Here is a 22,970-nt window from a genome sequence, read left to right as displayed (position 1 = left end):
AAATAGAAGGTTAGATTGAATATAGAAATCCATAAGCCAAATTGGCAACATCAAATAATCAACTAAAGTGATAAATAAAAGTAGAAAATAAATTAAAGGAATATTGAACCTGTGATGAAGAAGTTGAAATCCTAATCCTAATCCTAATCTTAAGAGAGAGGAGAGAGCCTCTCTCTCTAAAAACTACATCTAAAACCTAAAATTGTGAGTAATGAAAAGCATAATTATGAATGGATGCATTCTCCCACTTTATAGCCTCTAATCTGTGTTCTCTGGGACAAAAACTGGGTCAGAAACAGCCCAGAAATCACTGATTGTAAAATCTGGTCCGTACAGGTCGCAGCAAAGTGACGCGGAGGCGTCATTCACGCGTTTGCGTGGAATGAGATTTGCAGATGCGACGCGGGTGCGTCATTCACGCGTCCGCATCGCCTAACTTCGAAGCAGCTATGGCAAATTATATATCGTTGCGAAGCCCCGGGCGTTAGCTTTCCAACGCAACTAGAACTGCGTCATTTGAATCTTTGTAGCTCAAGTTATGGCCGTTTTAGTGCAAGAGGGTCAGGCTGACAGCTTCGCAGTTCCTTCAACTTCTTGTATTCCTTCCACTTTTGCATGCTTCCTTTCCATCCTCTAAGCCATTCCTGACCTGTAATCTCTGAAATCACTTAACACACATATCAAGGCATATAATGGTAATAAGAGAGGATTAATATTAGCAAATATAAGGCCAAAGAAGCATGTTTTCAATCATAGTACAAAATCAGGAAGGAGAATGTAAACCCATGCATTTAGTATGAATATAAGTGGGTAAAGAGTTGATAAAAACTACTCAATTGAGCACAAGATAAACCATAAAATAGTGGTTTATCAACCTCCCCACACTTAAACATTAGCATGTCCTCATGCTAAGCTCAAGAGAAACTATAAAGGAGTGAAGAGGAATGATAGAATGTATGAAATGCAACCTATCTACGTGAATGCAACTACGTGCAAAATATTTCTACCTACTTGGTGAAAAGTAAATAAATCTTTCAAGAACAAATATGAACCAGATTTCACTAATTCAAATTACAAAATACAGTACAATGAACTTGCAAGAAGAAGATAGCTCATGAAAGCAGGGAACATAGAATTGAGCACTGAACCCTTACTGGTAGTGTATATCATTCTAACTCTCAAGTGTCTAGGGTCAATTCTCTCAATTCTCTACTAATCTTGCTTTCTATAGCTTGCTCTTCATCTAACAATCAACAAAAATTTAATGCACCAATACACAAATCAAGAGGTCTTTTAAGGGTTGTAATGGGGTTAGGGTCAAGGTAGGATTGTATTTGGCCAAGTGGACTAAAATCTGAATCCTTAATTAACATAAACTTTCTGCCTAACTTAAGACAATTCATTTAATTAAAATGCAAAATCTAACTTCCCATTAACTGTGTTTTCCACATATTCATGCATCCTCAATTTGAGTTCAGAACATATGCATTGATACCAACACTTACTTTGGGACATTTTGTCCCCTTTTATTATTTGCTCTTTTCTTTTTCTTTTTCCTTTTTTTTTATTTTTCTCAATGCATATGATTAAAGTATTGAATGCAATAATATGTGCTCAACTATTATTTTGCACATTTTTCACTAAAATATACAACACCCAATTATTCAAACCAAATATTTTCAAACCTAACTTCCCGACACTTAAATCATGAGCACTTTTACTAGTCTAAGCTAACCAAGGATTCAAATTAAGGACATTATTGTTTTCCGCTTAGAGTTAGTAATGAGCTAAAGTAAAGAACAAATGGGTATATTAGGCTCAATTGGTTTGCAAAGGATAATGAAAGGGTAAGGCCATATGGGTATGTAAGCTTAGTGAAACAAAGGCCTCAATCATATCAGTGCATGCATACATCAAACAATGGAAATATAGAATTAAGCAAGACAAAGATCACAATTTTAGAGAGAAAAACACACACCAAAAATAAAATATTGGTTGATAAAATGCAACTAATCAAATAGGCTCAAAATCTCACTGCTTTTGTGTGTTCGAGCTTTAAACCATGTTCCAAAATAAGATTTCTTGAAAAAAAATTTTCAAAAATTTTTATTCAAATTAGTGAAATACTATAAAAATTTCTTAAAAAAGAAAATATTACTTTAACCAAGTGGTAAAATATGCACAAAATCAAACTATAATGTAATCAAACATGCAAATGCAACAATGAAAAACAAAAATTGGTGTTGAGAAAGGACTAACTAACCCATGGAGATCGGTATCAACCTCCCCACACTTAAAGATTGCACCGTCCTCGGTGCATGCTGAGATCTGCAGATGGACGGGCGGTTCCAACTGGCGCCTTTCTCCAAAGATCGTGCAGATGGACTTGTCTGTCTCCCCATGTAAACGTCTTCCAGTTCCCTTCCGGGTGGCCATCCTAAAAGGAAAAAAAGGAAAGAAAAGTAACCCAGGAATAAAGATAAGAAAAAATAAAGTATGGGTGGGTTAATGCCAATCGATAAGGGTCTCATTTACATGGAAGCTTCAACATGTAAGTGATAAAACAGTAGAAGCACATGGCAAATCAAGAGTGCAAAAATTTGCAACATAGGGGAAGAGTGTGGGTAATGAAAGACAATATAAATTCATGTCAATGAAAAATTAATACAAGTATCATAAAAGATTAACATTGATTTAAATAATATTACCCAACAGTGTAAAACAAGTCACTGAGCACCAAGATAATACCAGAAAAGACACAACAGTTGAATATGAACAAGTAACACCGATGGAAAAATAATAAATTTAGAAAAGAAAAGAAAAATATGCACAAAATTAAAATGCAATGAATGAAATATGCAAATAAATTAAGAAAAATAGAATGAAGGTGAAAAAGAATGAGAAGTGAAAGAAATACAGTAAGAAAGAAAGAAGAAAAGATAGAATAAATTAACATTAGAAAAGAAAAGATAAGATAATTGGCACTGATCTGGATAAGCTGTGCAGCGCAGGTGACGCGGACACGTGGCGCACGTGATCGCGTGGGGTGTGATGAATTCAAGTGATGCGGACGCGTAGGGCACGCAGACGCGTGACTCGATTCGTGCTAGTGGCGCGAGAGTAGCCTTGCGTACGCACAACTCTCTGTTTAAATGCATTTTTGCCAGAAATCTAGGGTGACGCGGTCGCGTGGTTGACACAATCGCGTGGATGGCCTAAATTTGAAAACGGCACAGACGCGTGGGGCACGCGTACGCATGGCAGGGTTTGTGCTTCTAGCACGAGTCCAGCCCAATTGTAGATCAACTTTTGGCCATACACCCTTTTTACGTCGATTTCAGGGCACGTGTTCGCGTGGGTGATGCGGACGCGTGGGAGGCATTTTTCCCACATGACGCGAACGCGTCATCAACGTGGTCACGTGGATCAATCTGTGCTAAAGGCACGCCTCCAGCCACGCTTTCGTGTGACTCTCTGTTCACTTTTCTTTTCTCCCTAAGGCACCTGCGACGCGGACGCATCAGCGACGCTGTCGCGTCGCGTGCGAATATTTTTTTATGCAATATGCAGAATGCAATGCTTAATATGAATGCTATGCATGATTCCAGGTTCAATAAAAATTCAAAAACAGACTAAAATTTAAACTGAAAAAAGAACGATCATACCATGGTGGGTTGTCTCCCACCTAGCACTTTTAGTTAAAGTCCTTAAGTTGGACGTTTGGCGAGCTCCTTGTCATGGCTTGTACTGATCCAGGAATCTCCACCAGTGTTTGGAATGCTAGCATCCTCCAGGGTCCCAAACAGGGTACGTAAAGCCCTCAGGTGAGTTCAAGAAGGCTTCAAGGCTCCCGGAGTGTTGAATGTCGGAATAGATTCCAGGATCCCAAACTTTTCTTCTACACCCGTCTTTTTCTTGATCTACATTTTTCCAGCTGGGTGGTGAGTAGTCTGAATTCTCACTACAGTGACCAAACAGCTTCCGAGATCCTTTCAATTGAGCTTGACACCAATCCTTGCACCTTAAATTGAAGTGCGAAACCTCATTGAATCTTTCAGAACAGCGTTGAGTGCGAGCCAATTCCCTTTTTCTCTTAAAGCCGCAAAGAGCTCTAAGCTGGCCATCTGTTTCAAGCAAACCATATTTAAGTGGAAAATTGAAGATGAAAGTCAAGGATTTTACCCACTTGAAGTTTGTGTTGGGTGGTAGTGGCCTTGGGGTCAGTGTTTTCAGTGGTTCTGCAAGCTCTACTCCCTTGTAGTCTTCTGTAAATTCCTCCACTTCTTTGTAAATTTCTTCAACTTCACCCATTTCTTGATCAAAGTCATTGATATCTTCCTCATCGCTTGAGTCATAAATAGGAGGTTGAGAGAAGTCGACCTCGGCATCATCTTCATATTCACTTGGGGAAGATTCTTCTGTCTCAAAGAATTCACTTGCGGATGCAAGTTCATTACTAAGAGGACTTGACTTGTGATCATCGTCATCAAGGAAACATGTGTCTTGGGTAATTCCGTCTAGTTTCCCATAAGATACTTGCTTTGGGGGTTGTGCACTATCCTCCTTAGCATTAATTGTAATGTCTTCGACGGAATTCTCCACAACTCTGGATTCCTACAGAGGTTCAGCATCTCTTAAATCTTCAACCAACTCTTCTTCTTCTATAATGACAGCGTCCTCTATTTGTTCCAGTACGAAGTTATGCTCTATGCTGTCCACTGGTGCTTCTAGCGTCTTCTTTGTGCTGCGTTCTTCATTGGATTCTCCACATAAAGCCATGGGAGTCTGTTGAGGGGCTGAACGTCTGGAAGATAATTGATTTATTGCTTGCTCCAGTTGATGAAGGGTTGCATTAAATTGTTTTACTGATTCTTCGAGGCGAACCTGTGATTCTGGGCTTGATGGATATAGACATGGTGTATAGGGGAGTGATAATTCTTGGGAGTAATTGGATTGGCGTTGGGGTGGATAAGGATCATATGGTGGCGAATGGTGAAAAAGAGCTTGCGAGTATGGTGGATTGAGGTTGTGTTGAAAGGTTGGTCTCTGAGCACAGGGTGGGGCTTGTTGGTAGCTACAAGGCGGTCCACCAAATCTATCAGTTGGGCATGCATTGTAAAATGGTCTTTGTCCATGATATCTAGGAGGATGTTGTTGCCTAAAGGGTTGATCAGATCCTCGTGGCTCCATCCATCTTTGATTGCTTAGACCTTGATGTAAAATAAATGACAAGTAAAATAAATAAAAGACTGTAAAATAAATAAATGACTGTAAAATAAACTCTTGGCAAAGTATGAGAAATTGGAAGTCCTATCCCAATTATCCTTATCATTTGTGATGAGAATTGAATTTTTCTCCCACTATGTTAACCTCTAACTATAAAGGAAAGTTAAGGGGATGAATTAATTCAAATCCTCAAATTCCAGTCTTTCCTTGGGAAAAGTTAGAATTATTGGATCTCGAATTAATTCTTGAAGAATTCCAATTTTCAGTCAACAATGAGTTTGATAACTCAAGAGTTACCAATTAATCAACCAAAGCCAAAAGGGAATAAAATCTACTTGAATGAAAATAATTTGGATAGAGCGCAAGCATCAATAACATAAATTAGAGAAAACAATCATAAGTCTGAAATACCTCAAATTATATTAAATAGAAGGTTAGATTGAACATAGAAATCCATAAGCCAAATTGGCAACATCAAATAATCAACTAAAGTGATAAATAAAAGTAGAAAATAAATTAAAGGAACATTAAACCTGTGATGAAGAAGTTGAAATCCTAATCCTAATCCTAATCTTAAGACAGAGGAGAGAGCCTCTCTCTCTCTAAAAACTACATCTAAAACCTAAAATTGTGAGTAATGAAAAGCATAATTATGAATGGATGCATTCCCCCACTTTATAGCCTCTAATCTGTGTTCTCTAGGCCAAAAATTGGGTCAGAAATAGCCTAGAAATCGCTGATTGTGAAATCTGGTCCGTACAGGTCGTGGCAAAGTGACGCGGAGGCGTCATCCACGCGTTTGCATGGAATGAGATTCGCAGATGCGACACGGGCGCGTCATTCATGCTTCTGCATTGCCTAACTTCGGGGCAGCTATGACAAATTATATATCGTTGCGAAGCCCCAGATGTTAGCTTTCTAACGCAACTAGAACTGCGTCATTTGGACCTTTGTAGCTCAAGTTATGGCCGTTTTAGTGCAAGAGGGTCAGGTTGACAGCTTCGCAGTTCCTTCCACTTTTGCATGCTTCCTTTCCATCCTCTAAGCCATTCATGCCCTATAATCTCTTAAATCACTTAACACACATATCAAGGCATCTAATGGTAATAAGAGAGGATTAATATTAGCAAATATAAGGCCAAAGAAGCATGTTTTCAATCATAGCAAAAAATCAGGAAGGAGAATGTAAACCCATGCATTTAGTATGAATTAGTGGGTAAAGAGTTGATAAAAACCACTCAATTGAGCACAAGATAAACCATAAAATAGTGGTTTATCAGTCATGTTCAGCAGCTCAGAAAAAGGAAACATGTTGAAATAAGTCTTAGGGATAACATCTTCATCAACAGCTACAACAGTGGTTCGGTGAAGGAAAACCAATTTGAATTCATGAGAAGTTGCTCTATAACTACCATGATTTGACACAACAGTAAAGTATATCATTCTATAAACTTGACCTTCAACTTTATGATCCCTAAACCTATTAAGGAGTGGTTTCTTAACTGTAGCTTGAATTTTTCCACGTTGAAAATCCAACAAAAAAACAAAATTAGATTAGTGAAACACATAATTTAAAGTTGAAAACTAAAAAAACAACAACTAATACCATATTTAAAGGAGAAGCTAATAGGGGCTAATATGCTCATCAAGGAGAATCATCTCGATTCAGTTAGGAACCTCATGGTTAACAAAAGAGGGTATAAACCAAAGGCTTAGAACCCTAACTTTCAGCCTCCAGGCCTCTCTAGGAGGATGCATCTTAGAAATCATATCAAATGGAGGAGGCATTGCAGAAAAAAAACAAAAGACGTAAACAGAGTTGATGAAATAGATCAAACGTAAACAAAAAAATTTTGAAATAGACAGAGCTTAGAAGGAAATAGAACACAGCAGAATGTTTGTGCATTGAATATGGTTCACCAACCATCCTTTTATAGAAAAAAATCCAGGGCTTTAGGCTGACCTTTTTGAATTCAAATTAAAGATGAAAATGGAGGGTAAACAAAATCTCTGTCCATATGAATGTCCATTCAATAGCATAGAGATAACTAATCACAGAAGCAAAACCTGAACCAACACAAAAACAGGGAAAACAAGTGAAACTTTCAAGAAATCAAGAAATAGGGACCAAAAAATGAGATATCACACCATACCTACTACAGTGTACCCACATGTCATTAGACCATAGGGAAGGCAGTCATCAACTACCCCAAACAATGATTAGGTAAATGTGTTAGGTACAGATACATTCGAAACAGCAAATGAATGGAAAAAAAAGTATAGACAAACATCAATAAAAATCTGTCAATCACATCAACATTCATGAAACGGATGAAATTGAAACCTCATACCTTGATAACGATTCCCAAGTTTCCATTGAAGAATATATAGCACAACCTTATTATGTGTGCAGAAGTCATTTTCATGGGAAGACCAACTGCTGGATAGATTTTTCTTTGGATAAAGAGATGTGCTAGTTAGATAAACAATACCACGAAGCCATTTTACTGGCACAAGGTCATTCTTTTCTCAATGAACCTCTTAAGTTTAGGGCAAAGAGCTGTATGTCCATCCAACAGCTAATATATAAAATAATTTTTACATAAACAACAAAAAAATGTAATACAATTCAGTTGAACTTAAAAAATAAATAAATGACCAACATGCTATACATCAATTTTTGTCAATCAAATCACCACTGATAGAATAGATTAGCTATAAAACCCATTCCTTGATAATGATTCACACAACCCACATGCAACCAGCAATTCACTTTAGGTAAACTTAATGGATTTATTGAATATACCTAAAAAAATAAAAGCTTCATCAATGGAATTATTGAATCAGAACTGAAATCGGAATGTAAGACTTGAACAGGAGAGAATCGAATTGGGAATGCAAAAGTTGAATGGGAGTGGCACAAGTATATTCCTTTATCATTGAAGCACAAAAATTCATGACAACCAGCTCTACTTCTATGCAACAGGTGAAATATATAACACTCTTTGCATAACCAATAAAGAATTGAAATGCAACTGAGTTGACTAACAAAAGGTTTCATCAAAATGCAAATAAATCACCAAGAAGCTATCAATCAATTCCTATCAATCACATCACCACTCATCAAATAGATTACATAGAAGAGAATTTCCTAGTAACACAAACAGTGGAATGATGCCATCTGATTGTGAGAAAGCCACTTCCTTTCTGAATGACATCTTAAATTTAGGACAAAGACCCGCATGTATTTTCAAGAGCTGAAATATAAAATTTTTTTTACATAAATAATAAAAAAATGAGAATGCAATTGAGTTGAATAACTAAATCTTTCATTTAATGACCAAGAAGCTATGAATCAATTCCTATCAATCACATCACCACTGACCAGATAGATAGAAACCCCATACCTTGATAGGGATACCCACATTTTTAGTAAAGAATGTATGGCAGAATATCATTATCCGTGCAGAAGACATCTTCAAGAGAAGATAACCTACTCCACGTATCTCTCTTTGTAGGAGGGAATTCCTAGTTAGACAAAAAGTTCTTTTATATAAACAATAAAAAAATAGAATGCAATTGACCTGAAATCAAAATATAAATAAACAACCAGCAAGCTATACATCAATTTCTGTCAATCACATCACTAACGATAGAACATATTAGGTACAAAACCCATTCCATCATAATGATTCACACAGCCCAAATGTAACCACCAATTCACTTTATCTAAACTTAATGGATTTGTTGAATATACACAAAATAAAAAATAAAAAAAATTCATGAAATTTTAATATTGCATTCAATGGGTCTACTTTCAATATAATTATTTGAGTGCTTCATAAAATTTGACATCAAACATAAATAACAGAACATGATTCTGAATACAGAAAAGAATATAAAAACTCAATGGATTTGTTGAATATACACAAAGTAAAAAACTAAAAATAGATTCATCAGTTTTTAATATAGGATTTAATCGGTCTACTTTGGATATAATTAAATGAAGCACACAGATTCATGACAATCAGCTCTACTTGTATGCAAGAGGTGAAATATACAACACTTTTTTGCATAACCAATAAAGAATTGAAATGCAATTGAGTTGACTAACAAAATGTTTCATCAATATAATTATTTAAGTTCTTCTTAAAATTTGACATCAAACATAAATAAGAGAATTTTGATTCTGAATGCAGAAAAAATTATAAATTGCTATATTCAGCCCAAACAATTCAAAGGGATTAATGAATGAAAATGGAAATTGGAATGAAAAAGTTGAATAGGAGAGAATAAAATTAGGAATGCAAAACTTGAATAGGAGAAGCTGGGTCTATAAACTGATTTTGCTGAAAAAACTCTGTCAAACACATCACCATGGAGAAAGTAGATTAGGTAGAAACTCCATACCTAGACAATGATTCACAAAACCAAACCCATGATCCATAAATATAAGAAAAGGTAAGTAAGAAGACAATCTTTATAATCATTATATCCCAAAAATTGATGAAATACACAAACCACATGCAACAAACAATTCAATAGGTAGCAAAAGGAGAATTGAAAATCACATCAAATTCTAAATAACGAAATGAAGAAGATGAAACAGATTCAGAGACCATACTCAAAATTAATAGCAACTGCCAAAGAATGTAACCAAGAGCATGAACCCAGAAACAAACCAAGTCAAATAGACAATTTTTAAATTAGGAATTTTACAAACCTTAGACAATAAGATCTGGGTTACCGTCGAACAAATACCAAAAACGATAACAATTTGCAAAATTAGGAATTTCATAAACCCTAGAAAATAAAATCTCACTTAACCATCGAACAAATACCAAAAATGATCACAATTTGCAGAATTAGGAATTTCACAAATCCTAGACAATAAAATCTGGGTTAACCATGGAATAGAAACCAAAATTGATCACAAGGATGTACACAATGAAGGAAAAGAAAAAGGATGAAGAGGAAAATAGGTTTGGATGCACCTGATTGATTGATCAGAGATCTTGAATTTGAGACTCCATTGGGAAATCGCTAACCTGGATGAACGGCGACGAACCAAACTCCCAAGAAAAAAGAGATCATACACAGAGTTTCATAGGGCAGAGGAGGAGAAAGTAAGGAGAAGAAAGCAAAGCTCCTAGGGTTCCAACTAATGATTACCTGTTCAAAAAAATCCATCAAAAAGGCAGGTTGCATCAGCGATTCGGTGAAAGGGAAGGCAAATTGCGTGAGCGAGAAGGTGAAAGGGATAGCTGACGGCGGAATGACAGAGGAGCACATGCACCCCTGAAGATGAGAAGCCACGCTGGAGGAGATGCCACCGTAGAGGAGAGCCTCCACCTGGGACTGGAGCCGGCCTGGAATGCAGGGAGGTCTCCAGCTCGGAGATGAAACCACGACTATCTATTGTTTAATGATTTTACCTGTGTTGTTTTATATTTTTAATATATATTTTATATAAATAATTAATTTAATAACTGATATTTTGTATACACTATATATGAAGAATAGCACCTAAGTCATACTTAGCTGATGTATGCATGATTGCATGTAACATTTTGATTTTGCTTCCCAGCAGATACGCATCTGAAAGTATAAAAGCAGCATGTTAATGGGCATATAAGGGTGTCACCAAAGGTTCAGTACTTGGAGGTAAAGCATTAACAACAGTTATAATAGAAATTAAGCTATTCTTGTTAGACATCACTTGTGACATTACTATGCATTGCTCTGCAGATGATTACTTCCTATCACATTTACCAACTATCAATTTGTGATTAGCTCCGGGAGGAATTAGACTCATCACTGCAACTCTTATTCGTATTTTTGGCTGATGCCCCATTATATATTCCTTAATCATGTAGCTTATTGAAATATTAAAATAGATCACTAACATACCAACCATAAAATCCTCTCTATTCCTAGAATATCTAAAGTCCTTAAGTTTGTAAATAATCATTTCGAGTACAATCAACAAGTATCAGTATGATTTAAGTAAATAATAAATTAGTTTCTCACAAATTTATTTTTATTTCTAATTTTTTTATTATTTTAAAAATTTTTAAATATTAATTTTATTGACACTTGCTTAAGCAAACTAGTGAACAAATAACCAAACACACCCAACTTAGTTAGTTTAAAGGTAAAGTTAATAATATTTGATAATAACAAATATCGGTTGGGTTATAAATTAATGGGAAGAAATTCTCTCTAATTATTAAAAAAATTAAGTGTCAATTGTTTAATTTAAACATAAAAAAATCAAAATAAATCAACAGAAAAGACTAAAAATTAATTTATAATTTCACACAATAAAATTTAACTTTCTCTTTCTCTTTCTTGTTTTCTTCCTTCTTTGACACACTTATTGTTAATACCACTTGTTCATATCCTGGCCCAATGCAATAGCTGATGAACAGATTTTTGTGTGGTATAGAATTTCACAATTGAAGTCTCGTTGCAAGTATAGTTTCTAAACCAACAATAATCCTTTTATACAAAAATTTGGTTGTCACAAGTACAAACCCCTAAAATTAATAACCAAAGTATTCAAACCTCGGGTCATCTCGCAAAGGAATTGCAGGGTAGTGTCCTTGTTATTGGTTATGAGCTTGTATATTTTGGGGTTTTGAATGAGAAGCAAGAAAGGTAAATGGCAATGAAATTCTAAGGGTAAAAGCGATCTTGGCAAGGATTGGTGATTAAGGATTTCTATCCTTATTACTAACCACAACATGATAATTGCAAGGATCAATCCCACTAAATCATCCCCTACTAGTGGTAATGGAAAGTCAAGTGAGCTATATCAATCCAAGTCCATAAATCCTAGCTTTCCACTAATTGAATTAGTGAGAACTAGAGTTAATGGCTATCAATTATCAATCTCTTGGGCATTAGTAACTCAAGAATTCCTAAGTTACCTTCCCAAGCTAAAAACATAAAATTCTACTCTAAAATCCTTCCAAGCATTTTGACAAACACTTGGAAGGCACAAAAGAAAAGCATAGTAAAATCACAACAAGAATAGAATCTAACAACAATCAAATGAAAAGAATTAACAATAACAATCAAGAAAATCACAATTATCATGAATTACCTCAAATTTTATTGAAAGAAAATAAAAGAACAAAAGTAGATATACAACAAAGTATAGAGGCAAAATAGGGAAAACTACAACAAAAGAGTAGAAGAGCAAGATGCAACAACAAGGAATTGAATGGGAAAAGTAGATAAGAGCAAAGATTAAAACCTAGATCTAGAAATTCTAACCTAAACCTAATCCTAATTCTAGAGAGAAGTGGGAGCTTTTCTCTCTAAAAACTCAACTAAAAACTAGATCTAAAACTCTCCCGTGATCCAAGATGCCTCCACTTCAATCCTTGGTTCCCTTTTATCTTTTCCCGCTAAAAACTCAGCTCCAAATGGGGTTAGAAACCCTCCAAAATCACCAGGCACGAGTTTTACTAAAAGGGTCACGTGCGGCCTTCGGCGCATACGCGCACAGCGCGCGTACGCGTCCATGGAGCATTTTCGCAATCCACGCGGAAGCGCACAATGCGCGCGCGTCCATGGGCGTTTTCCAAATCTTTGGCTTTTCATGATTTCTCCATGTTGTAGGCTTTTCTCTTCACTCCTTTGATCCATTCCTAGCCCCTTTCAATCTGAAATCACTAACAAACACATTAAGGCATCTAGTGGAATCAAAGAGAGATTAAAATCATCAAGTTAAAGGCCTAAAAAGTATGTTTTCACATCTAAACACAAATAAGGAGACAATCACAAAAATCATGCTATCCAACTAAACTATCTAACTGCAAGCTATCCAAATGCTTGGCCAAAACAAATCAACTTCCAAGGGAGCATACGCTAGTACAAGGGCTTAGAGCAATAGGAGTCAAATCCAACCCACAATTGCATTGAACTATCCAAAAAGGTTTACAAACTTGCATGAATAAGAATGATTATGGTGAATACATGTAATTGAGCAATCGAACCCTCACCAGATGTGTATCCGCTCTATTCGCTCAAGTGTTTAGGGGATGATTCACTCAATTCTCCCCTAATCATGCTTTCCGCAATTTGTTCTTCATCTAACAATCAACAATCATTCAATGCATGCATACAAATATCATGAGGTCTTTCTCAAAGGTTGTAATGGGGCTAGGGTCAAGGTAGGATCATAACTAACCTATGTAATGACCTATACAAATTCAAAACTAACATAACTACCCATTCTTCACTTTTTTCACATACTCATGTATTTTCTTTTCATTTCACAACATACACTTATGCATTGACCTTTTATTAAGCTTCACTTTGGGGCATTTTGTCCCCTTTTTATTGTTTTTCTTCTTTTTCTTTCTTTTTCTATATTTTTCTTTCTTTTTCTATATATATATATATTTTTTTTTCTTTTCTTTTTCACTTTTTTTCTTTTGTTTTTTTTTTCTCATTTTTCTTTCTTTCCAACTTTATACAAGATCATCAATGTATAAGATCTAACATTTGATCAATACATGAGTATGCACCCAATTCCCAAATATAGATATACAAAACACCCAAAACACCCTTTTATCCCAACCAATGTTCCCAATCTCCCCAAACTTGAATAATAAACACTCTCACTAGACTAAACTAACCAAAGATCCAAACAAGGGACTTTTATTGTTTTTCACTTTAGGCTTGTAATGTCCTAAAATAAAGAACAATTAGGTTAAGCGTAGGCTCAAAATTGGTTAACAATGGAGAGTAAAAGGCAGGATATTTGGGTAAGTGAGCTAATGAAACAATGGCCTCAATCATATAAATGCATGAATACAAGGAATAAGTGGACATATAGAATTAGGAAAATAAAGGATCACAATCATAGGAAGAGAACAATAACACACAAGAAGGGAAATAAGTGGTTATAAGATGTAACCACATCAATAGGCTCAAATCTCACTTGCTTGTGTTCTTAGCTCAAACATGATCCACAAAATATAGAATTCAAGCAAGTTCAACAAAAATTTTCCAATCAATTGGGGTGGTGCCTTATAGATGAATTCCTTGAAAAATTTTATCATTTTGACTAAGCTTATTAATGCAATGTTGTGATTGAGAAATTCTAAAAATTCTCTAGTTTACCCCTTTTTCAATCAAAACCATTTTCTTGTGCAAAAAGGGTTAACTAGGTTTCAAGAATCCGAAATATCTTTCTAATCACAACCACAAGCTAAACAAGCTAAAACAACTATATATAAAGCAAAAGTGCAAAATCAACAAACTAAACAAAAGTATCCACAATCCACAATACTAATATATACAATGATCCAAAAGGTGCAAAATAAAGCAAAATAAGATAACTAAGTGATAATGTCTGAAAATATTCACCAAATCCACCGACGGTGATGACAGTGACCTCCCCACACTTAAGATCAAGCATCGTCCTCGATGCTAGTACTCAGGCTCGGAATGGGGGTCAACAGTCGCATCTAGCTATGGCTGAGGCTCAGGCTGGGTCACTGGCTCCTCGGGAGGCTACTGTGTCTCCTGGGTAGCCTGCATCTGTGGAGGCGCCTCCTGCTGAGTTGGCTCCTCCTCATCGGATGCGAAAGAGTCGGGAAGAGGCGGTAACTCAATGTCCTGTGCTGCGAATGCCTGATCCACTCGGTCCAAGTGTCGCATAATACGGTGCTCACTACACTCCATGAATCAAAATAGACGCTGAACTAGAATATAGGTCGGTTCGGGTGCTGGTGGTGGTGGTAATAGTAAAGGTGCTACTGCCGCTGCTGAAGAAGAGGGTCCTGCTGTGGCTGCTGAAAAAAGAGGTCTAGCTGCCTCTACTGCTGCTCTAGCTCAAGAGCGGCGCCTGGATGGGGGTTTCTCATGCACCCATGTACCCCACAGAATGGTAACCTCCTTGTTGTCGTCGTCTGGGGGTGGTGGTATCACATCATCGTCCCTCCATGGGGCGCCTGCTAACTCAATCATCCGAGTTACTAAGGTGGGAAATAGTAGTATGCCCCGGATATGTGCTTGCCACATACATTTCCAGATCAACCGGGGGAAGTAGACCTCATTCCCCTCCATGACACAGCCGATCAGGAGAAGCATATCCATAGAGATCTCAGAAAAGTGGGTAGTGGGCATGACATAATGGGTAAATATCTGTTGCCAAGTCCTAGCCTCTTTAGACAGATAAGCAAATAACATCCCCTTGGGCCTCTTGTTGCTAGAATCCATCACCCAAGGGGCGTCCGGGGTGGCAATAACGCACTTCAGTGCCTCATTGTCAAAAGTCATAGCATTAATCGCTATCTCTGCCTGCTGATAGGCACATGTGTCACCAGTTTTAGGTGGGCAGTGCAATGCATCCTCAATGGCAGCCTCAGTAACTAAAATCTACCCGCCTCGTAGGTGAATTGAATCAAGAGGTGCACGAAAGAAGTTGGAGTAAAACTCCTTGACCCATGAAGTATTTATTCTTCCCAAATCCCTATCAACAAAGCCTAGGCCCAGTCCCTGAATATGGGCCTCAATGGGGTCTCTCAGGTCATTTGTAAGGGCCAACTTCTTCTCAATATTCAGATTTGTTTTCCGATAGGTAGGGAAGCGAAGCTCACAATACAGATTGGGAAACTTGTTTGTGTCAGTGGGTGGTAGCTGCTGATTCTCCTTATCTACTTCATTCAGTGGGTTGTTGGCATAGTTAGCATAAGGAGAGAGGGTAGGGGCTTGAGGTGCCTTCCTCTTTCTAGAGGTATTCGCCTTGCCTTTGCCTTTATCCGACATCCTGAAAAGCATATATGATATGATATAAGCAATTAGCCAAGTAGAGGAATAGCAAGCAAGGTAAGGCATTCTCATGAAGTGAGTTAAGAAAAAGAGAATTATTGGAATGCAAATAATCACAAGATAGAAAGGAAAATAAAGTCACAAACCAAGAATGCAAACAACAATCACATCATGCTTGTTTATTGAGCTCAATGAGCATCATACCCAAAAGAATGGTAAATAGGTTAGCTTAAAATCAAAAGAAAGGTTAGTAGGTTTAGCAAGTTAGAAGTTAGAAAAACTAGCTCAAAAGTTAGGGGTATGATTGTCATTATCTCAATCAAGAGAAGTTCACGAAGGAATGAGAATAAGCATGCTCACATTCATGAGGAAAAAGAAGTCATTGACGATGAAATATGAAATTGTGAAAAGAGCAATTAATTGAAGGCAAGTCATCAATCAATGTCACGGTCACTGATTGCAATAATTGGTGTTACAAAGGGTGAAATGCACTTTGTGTAACATAAACCAGTTTAGAGACCAAATTAAATCAAGTGGGTTACACAATTGAAAGGCATCAATTATTGTAAAAGAATGAACCATGTTCAAGAAAATAGTCAAGTGAAATCAAATGATGAATGTAGCACAAGTCAAAGGCATTTGATTAACTTGAAAAGTGATAGCATGTGAGGGTTCAAAGCAAATCACAGGAAACATATGAAACACGGAAAAACCATCCCAAAGTTACCTAAGAATTGAACTTGGTGTAATCAGGTGAAGGCTCAATTCAAAAAGCAACAAGTTCAATGACAAGCAACATGTTTACAAACCAAAACAATTTCTAGAAAATTGGACAGCATTCCGGCAGTAAATCGGACGTTCCCGGATGGCAAACAGCAGCAAAATCAGTCATATGAGGTCACATATCAATAGGCAAAACAATCAAGAAATACATATGACTCGGGCAGCATCAATCAAGCAAGGCAGCAGTGGAACAGAACATATAAAATAGCACACCACTCAATATTCAGCATGTAACACTCAAACAAATAAACACAAACGGAGCACTTATCAGGCCTAGAATCCTCTAACCACAACCTAACTACCTAAGCACAATTATTTCTATCTAGCCTAGCATGCAGGATTAACCAACTAACTAATCTAAAACTAACTAATTAAAATTAATGAAAATAGTAAAGAAGCAGAGCAATGGGGCAGGCTATGGAACTTGGAAGCAGAGCAGAAAGGGAAATAGAAGAGGGAAAATGGACAGACGTATCACTGCTCGGGATTGGTGGCAACCGGCGAAGTCTGCGGCAGCGCTGTGGCAGAAGGTAGTGTGGAGTAGTGAAACAGGATACGGTGCAACAGAGTAGTGGGTGTGAATGGTGAGGAGAGAGATGAGAAGGGAGAAGGGAAGGGTTGGTGGTGGCTGTGTGGTCCACCGGCGGCAACGGGGTGACCGCGGCAGTGAACAGAGTGGGTGATTTAGTGAAAGGAATGAGAGGGGGAAAGAGAGGAGCGAGAGGGAAGGAGAAATGGGGGGTAAGGGGAGAATGGTGGCGGTGGCGGTGGCGTCGCTAGCGTGGTGGCTGGTGGTTGCAGGGAGTGCAAAGGTTGATTATGGATAGAGAAGGGAGAAGAGGGAGAGACGTTGAGGATGAGGGTTTGTGCAACTACACTGAGTTCCTCTTTCTTCACCGGATTTTCCAATCTCTTCTCTATGCTTTGTTCTTCCTTTGGTTTTCCACATGTAGCTACGGAAATACCTTGAGTGTTCAAGCATTGGTAGGTTACGGTATGCACCACCTTGGTCAAATTGGTTAAAAACTCTAGTGTATTCTGTTGCATATCCGCTTGTCCTTGAAGTATCAAAGCTAGAGAGTCATCTATTGGCACTTGGGGTGAATAGGAAGGTTTATTATTTTAGAGAAAGGGTTCATAGTTGGAAGGTGATTCTTCTTGGTAAGGGCATGGAGAAAGTATGTATTGAGGTGGTTCTTCTTGGTAAGGGCATGGAGAAGGTATGTATTGAGGTGGTTCTTGGTGGTAATCATAATGGAATTGTGGTGGTTCTAAAAGGTTCTTGTTCATAGTGGTCAAAAGGATATGGGATGGGTGATTGGTTACAAGGATACGGGTCACAAGAAGGTGCTTGGTAAGAATGGGCTTGTGAGCATGGTTGATGGTCATATTGAGGATAAGCATCATAGGCGGTTGATTGTTACAAAAAGAGTCACCATAGCCATTGAATTGACATGCACTAGGATGTGTAATATACCTATAGTGGTCCGGAGGTTGTTGCCAATAGGAGTGATCAATTCCTTGAGGCTCCTCCCATCTTTGATGGTTCCATCCTTGGTACATGTCGTCATTAAAGTCCACATTTTCTACAACACAATTAGAGCCAAACTCATAGCCAAAGTGAGAATTTATAGTGGAAAAGCAAACTAAAACTAACAAAACTAGAAAACAAACAAAAGACAAACCTATTCACACTATTCACATATATACAATAACCAATAACATAACACCATTGCAATTCCCCGGTAACGGCGCCATTTTGATGAACGAATTTTTGTGTTGTATAGAATTTCACAATCGAAGTCTCGTTGCAAGTATAGTTTCTAAACCAACAATAATCCTTTCATACAAAAATTTGGTTGTCACAAGTACAAACCCCTAAAATTAATAACCGAAGTATTTAAACTTTGGATTGTCTCTCAAAGGAATTGCAGGGTAGTGTCCTTGTTATTGGTTATGAGCTTGTATATTTTGGGATTTTGAATGAGAAGCAAGAAAGGTAAATGGCAATGAAATTCTAATGTTAAAAGCGATCTTGGCTAGGATTGGTGATTAAGGATTTCTATCCTTATTACTAACCACAACATCATAATTGCAAGGATCAATCCCACTAAATCATCCCCTACTAGTGGTAAAGGAAAGTCTAGTGAGCTATATCAATCCAAGTCCATAAGTCCTAGCTTTCCACTAATTGAATTAGTGAGAACTAGAGTTAATGGTTATCAATCATCAATCTCTTGGACATTAGTAACTCAAGAATTCCTAAGTTACCTTCCCAAGCCAAGAACATAAAATTCTACTCTAAAATCCTTCCAAGCATTTTGACAAACACTTGAAAGGCACAAAAGAAAAGCATAGTAAAATCACAACAAGAATAGAATTTAACAACAATCAAATGCAAAGAATTAACAATAACAATCAAGGAAATCACAATTATCATGAATTACCTCAAATTTCATTGAAATAAAATAAAAGAACAAAAGTAGATCTACAACAAAGTATAGAGGCAAAATAGGGAAAACTACAACAAAAGAGTAGAAGAGCAAGATGCAACAACAAGGAATTGAATGGGAAAAGTATATGAGAGCAAAGATTAAAATCTAGATCTAGAAATTCTAATCTAAATCTAATCCTAATTCTAGAGAGAAGTGGGAGCTTCTCTCTCTAAAACCTCAACTAAAAACTAGATCTAAAACTCTCCCATGATCCAAGATGCCTCCCCTTCAATCCTTGGTTCCCTTTTATCTTTTCCGCCAAAAACTCAGCTCCAAATGGGGTTAGAAACCTTCCAAAATCACCAGGCATGAGTTTTACTAAAAGGGTCACATGCGGCCTTCAGCGCATACGCGCACAGTACGCGTACGCGTCCATGGATCATTTTCGCAATCCACGCGGAAGCGCACAGTGCGCGCGCACGTCCATGGGCGTTTTCCAAATCTTTGGCTTTTCATGATTTCTCCACTTTGTATGCTTTTCTCTTCACTCCTTTGATCCATTCCTAGCCCTTTTCAATCTGAAATCACTAACAAACACATCAAGGCATCTAGTGGAATCAAAGAGAGATTAAAATCATCAAGTTAAAGGCCTAAAAAGCATGTTTTCACATCTAAGCACAAATAAGGAGACAATCACAAAAATCATGCTATTTCATTGAATAAATGTGAGGAAAGGTTATCAAAATGCTCTAAATTCAACACAAGACAAACCCTAGAAATGGGGTTTATCAATGGCCAGGCCTAATTAAGTTAAAAGGTCCAATTCAAAGAGTTGGTCTTCACCATTCACCCGACTTCCTCAAAGAAGTCGGACTCGAAATGAGCTGGCAGATAACACTTATTCAAATAAGTAACTACCTCCTTAAATCTCTCACCCACTTCTAGAAGAGAGATCCCAACAACCCTAAGATAAAGGGATGGTTATCCACATCAGAAGTGGAACTACTTCAGTAGTGGTTATTAGTTCCTTCACTATAAATACACTGACTCCCTTACATAAACTTTCCAATATTCTAAACCTGCTTAACCTCTTGCTGACTTAGGCATCGGAGTGTCTTTGCAAGTACCACCGCCCATTCTTTCACATACACAACTCGGACGGCGGCTCCCAGACATAAACCGAGTCGGAGACCACCTTTCTCTAATGCTTGGGCCCCACAAACAAGTCCAATCATACGGTTCTAGGTCAGCCCCGGAACATTGGCACCATTGTCGGGGACCTGGAAGATCAACCAGCGATGGTGGACAACCAACATGAAGATGGACATACTACATCAGAGTCTGAGCAAGAATATCAAGATGCGGTCAACAATGATAGAGCAATAATATCCCTACAAGGAATGGAGGGACAGCATGGTAAAGGCCCCTCCAATACCCAGGGATAAAAAAGGATCTCCTCTGAAGTTCATCAGCCCGGAAAAGATGGACAGCCTCACTCCACTGACCTAATGGGACTATTTCTTGGTCACCAAGGTCGACTCGAGCAACTAGAACAGGAGTTGGAATGACAGCGTGAAGTAGAACAAAGCCTAAGGGGAGAGATAGAGCGACCAAGAGAGCTTGAAGAAAAGCTCTCAAGGCTGGAATCCAACTTCCGAAATAAGGATTTTGCAGAGATCGAGAAAACACCCTGTTAGGAGAAGAGGATCCATTCATTAAGGATATCATGAGGGCTAAAGTTCCCAGAAACTTTAAAAGCCCTGACATGGATCTATAGGACGGGACGACTGATCCGAAGCATCACCTCAGAAATTTCAAAAGTCGGATGTACTTAGCTGACGCGTCGGATGCCACTCGTTGTAAGGCTTTTCCGACAACTCTAACAAAGGCGGCCATGAAGTGGTTTGACAACCTCCCCCTCAAGTCGGTGACTAGCTTCAACGACCTCTCGTGCAAGTTTCTCGCGCACTTCTCAATCCAGAAGGACAAAGTCAAGTATGCACCCAGCCTATTAGGAGTGAAACAGGAGGTCGGAGAACCCCTGAGAGACTACATGGAAAGGTTCAATAAAGCGTGCTTAGAAATCCAGGACTTACCCACTGAAGTAGTGATAATAGGCCTAGTCAACGAACTTCAAGAAGGACCCTTCTCTCCATCTCAAAGAGACACCTGACGTCTTTAAGTGATGTACAAGAACGAGCTAAGAAGTACATCAACATGGAGGAAAATGCCAGGTTACGAGAACCGAGTTGACGGATAGGACACCCCACCAATCAAAAGAAAAAGAGAAGGTTCCAAAGAAAAAGGAAGAAGCCAAAAACTGAAAGGCTTAGGAGATATCACTCTTACACTCTGATGAGCGGATAATTTATACGCTTTTTGGCATTGTTTTTAGTATGTTTTTAGTATGTTTTAGTTAGTTTTTATTATATTTTTGTTAGTTTTTATTTAAAATTCACTTTTCTGGACTTTACTATGAGTTTGTGTGTTTTTCTGTGATTTCAGGTATTTTCTGGCTGAAATTGAGGGACCTGAGCAAAAATCTGATCCAGAGGCTGAAAAAGGACTGCAGATGCTGTTGGATTCTGACCTCCCTGCACTCAAAGTAGATTTTCTGGAGCTACAAAAGCCCTATTGGCGCGCTCTCAATTGCTTTGGAAATTAGACATCCTGGGCTCTCCAGCAATATATAATAGTCTATACTTTGTCTGAGATTTGATGGCCCAAACAGGCGTTCCAATTCAGCTTCAGAATTCCCAGCGTTAAACGCCGGAACTGGCACAAAAGTGGGAGTTAAACGCCCAAACTAGCACAAAAGCTGGTGTTTAACTACAAGAAAAGTCTCTACACATGGAAGCTTCAATGCTCAGCCCAAGAACACACCAAGTGGGCCCGGAAGTAGATTTTTACGTTATTTACGCATTTCTGTAAACCCTAGGCTACTAGTTCTCTATAAATAGGACCTTTTGCTATTGTATAGGAGAGTCTTTTCAATCTTTGGATGTCTAGTTCTTAGATCATGGGGGCTGGCCTCTCGGCCATGCTTAGACCTTGTTCTTATGTATTTTCAACGGTAGAGTTTCTACACACCATAGATTAAGATGTGGAGCTCTGCTGTACCTCGAGTATCAATGTAATTACTACTGTTTTCCATTCAATTCAGCCTATTCTTGTTCTAAGATATTCATTCGCACTCAAGAACTTGATGAATGTGATGATTATGTGATGCTCATCATCATTCTCACTTATGAACGCGTGCCTGACAACCACTTCCGTTCTACATGCAAACAAGGCTTGAATGTGTATTTCTTGGATTCCTTAATCAGAATCTTCGTGGTATAAGCTAGAATCCATTGGCGGCCATTCTTGGTGTAAGATGTGGAGCTCTACTGTACCTCGAGTATCAATGTGTATTCTGAGTAGGATTCAGGGATTGAATGACTGTGACAAGCTTCAAACTCCCGATTGTGGGGCGTTAGAGACAGACGCAAAAAAATCATTGGATTCTATTCCGACATGATCGAGAACCAACAGATGAATAGCCGTGCTGTGACAGAGCGTGTTGAACATTTTCTCTGAGAGGACGGGACTGTAGCCATTGACAACGGTGATACCCAACATACAGCTTTCCATGGAAAGGAGTAAGAAGGATTGGATGAAGACAGTAGGAAAGCAGGGAGACGAAAGGGACAAAGCATCTCCATACGCTTATCTGAAATTCTCACCAATGAATTA

The sequence above is a fragment of the Arachis hypogaea genome, chromosome 3, assembly GCF_003086295.3.
Source record: "Arachis hypogaea cultivar Tifrunner chromosome 3, arahy.Tifrunner.gnm2.J5K5, whole genome shotgun sequence".
NCBI classification, from domain to species: Eukaryota; Viridiplantae; Streptophyta; class Magnoliopsida; order Fabales; family Fabaceae; genus Arachis; species Arachis hypogaea.
This window is presented reverse-complemented; position numbering follows the sequence as displayed.